This window comes from Morone saxatilis, unplaced genomic scaffold (assembly GCF_004916995.1).
Source record: "Morone saxatilis isolate NCDOM2014 unplaced genomic scaffold, NCSU_SB_2.0 Contig9, whole genome shotgun sequence".
Taxonomy (NCBI): Eukaryota; Metazoa; Chordata; class Actinopteri; family Moronidae; genus Morone; species Morone saxatilis.
This window is the reverse complement of record NW_023340268.1, coordinates 12,265,984-12,268,379: the sequence shown is the minus strand read 5'-3', so window position 1 is coordinate 12,268,379 and position 2,396 is coordinate 12,265,984.

The following is a 2,396-nucleotide window of genomic DNA, read 5'->3' as shown; positions in this document are numbered from 1 at the left end:
TACTACTTCATTAATAGTGTGCTCTCATAAAATCATCATTACTTAAAACTTAGTGCTCTCTGACTCTAATTCTATTATTCTGTGTGATTAAATGAAATAGTGCTTATAACATAATTTCCAGCATCTTGTGTGATTACTTGATTTCCAGCATTTAATGTTCATTGGCTTTCATTTAAATTGTATACTACAATTTCTTAAACTAATAACTTTATTAAAGTTAGATATTTTTTAACACATGAAATAATTTGATTGTCAACAAATTCTAATTTACATTTCTGAGAGCTGCTGCTTCTCTCTTTCTCTGTGCTGCTTGCCACAGTATTGTAAATTGCAGCACACAACTTTATTTTAGGTGAATTGAACAGACAGGTCACCAGGGGCAATACAACACAAATGCTCAAATGTTTTTGGTGCTGCAGTTAGCTTTGTATTAAGGGTTACTGGCCAATAGTCCCATAGTCGCAGGAAGAAAAAGAGCCATACAAAGACAACAACAACAAGGCATCTGTTGTGTTGAGGTAAATTTAATTTGCCTCAATCTAATTTTTTGTTACCTACAAGTTAGGCTTCACAGCGTAATTTGTTTTGATATCTCAAAGAACTCTCCTGACTCCAGGCACCTTGTTTTTAAACTTAGTCTGTTTACTTGATGGTTGTACTACATCATCTACTGTGAACAAAACACTTCATCTGCCGATCTGATTTTATGGTATAACAGGATAGTATACTATAATACTGTAAAATCGGGTTGTTACATTTAGAGGTTTGATATAGCTTAGTTTAAAGGTCAGTTTATTAAAAAGCAAATGCAAAGGTGCACAGGAGGGTTGTGTGCTTTGCTCAGCCCTTTTTACTCTCTTCACCAATGCACCATCATCCTCTCCTCTAACATTATTGTGAAGTTTGCTGATGACACCACTATAGTGAGACTGGTATGTGATAATGAGGAGACGGGACTACAGGGAGGAGGTCCCACACCACCAGGAAGGCCGCACATAGCGAGGAGGTGGAAAACAGATCTCTCATGGTCTTTTAACACCTCCCACAGAAGAAAGCTCAACCTTCTTTCTCAGCAACCCATCCAGGTCACACTCTGTTTGAAGAGATACAGAGCCATTAATGTCAATGCCATTGGAATTTCCCCATTGTGGGACTATTAAGATAAGATAAGATAAGATATTCCTTTATCTTATGTCCGAACAAACAGACTGAGGAACAGCTACTGAGAGTTCCCAAACAATTGAATGGCACATGGACTTGACTGAGAGTTTTGAGGCTTCTCTTTCACGATACCGTGAAAGAGAAGGATGTGAGGTCCTGCTCTTCCTCTAATTAAATAGTCTCTTTCAAACAGCATAGGCTGTGCAGTGTCAGTGAACTGAATAATCAGATGAAATAGAGAAATAATCATTTCTAACCCCAGTTCATCCACCAACAAGTGGCTCTTTACACATCCAGGTCCCACAGTAATTTCTGTCCAAAAAATGTACAAAAAACAAAACAAGTTCAAGCAATCTTATTTCAGCCAAAAAGGAGGCAATTTATGAAAAAATATACAAATATATTCCACACAAACAGATCTGAATTTTACAGGAATCGGATTAAAATTTACAAAATATGAATATAACATTTTAAAAAATCACAGTAGGCTGCTGAAACTGTTACATTAGGTATGCAATATGCTGTTTTTCAAAAGTTTTACAAACCAAAAATTTAAGCAAGCAAAAGTAAATAGACAGTATCCTGAACTTGTTGCTACTTCACAAGACAAAACCAGTTAACCTAATTAAAAATACACTATTATATAAACCTTTTCTATTAAAAGATCTGTTGTTTGGGCGTTTCAGAAGTTCAAACTGATTTAATACATCTTCCCAACTCTTTGTGGCCAAAAAAAGGAGCTTGCAGGAGCGATCATGTGATTTGACTTTTGCCTTTAGGAGGATTGTCAATGACCGGATGTTCAAGGTAAACTTGGGGACTGGTGTTTGTTCTTATGTTAGTGCTGTTCTGTTTTAGAGCGATTCTGTAGTTGTTCGGGTCACTTGACCTAATTAAACTGCTGACAGGAGCAGTGAATGGAAGCTAAGGCAGCTGCTAAGTAAGCAGCCTCAGTCAATTTTTCACCTCCAGCAGCCAGGGCAGTGCTTCTCCATGCGGAGTACTGCTGCTGCATTAGTTGCTGCTGCATTAGCTGCTGCTGCATTAGCTGACGCTGCATTAGCTGCTGCTGCTGCGATTCCAGCAATCCTGGTGCCATTGGAGTTGCTAAGTGTCCAAAGCAGTTTACTTGCTCTGGGTAAATCTGGCTGGTGTAGAAAACCCTTCTTGAGTACCTTTCAGAGAGGTTGTCTGGAGTTGTGTATCCTGCAACAGCCTCAGAAGAAAGATAACCT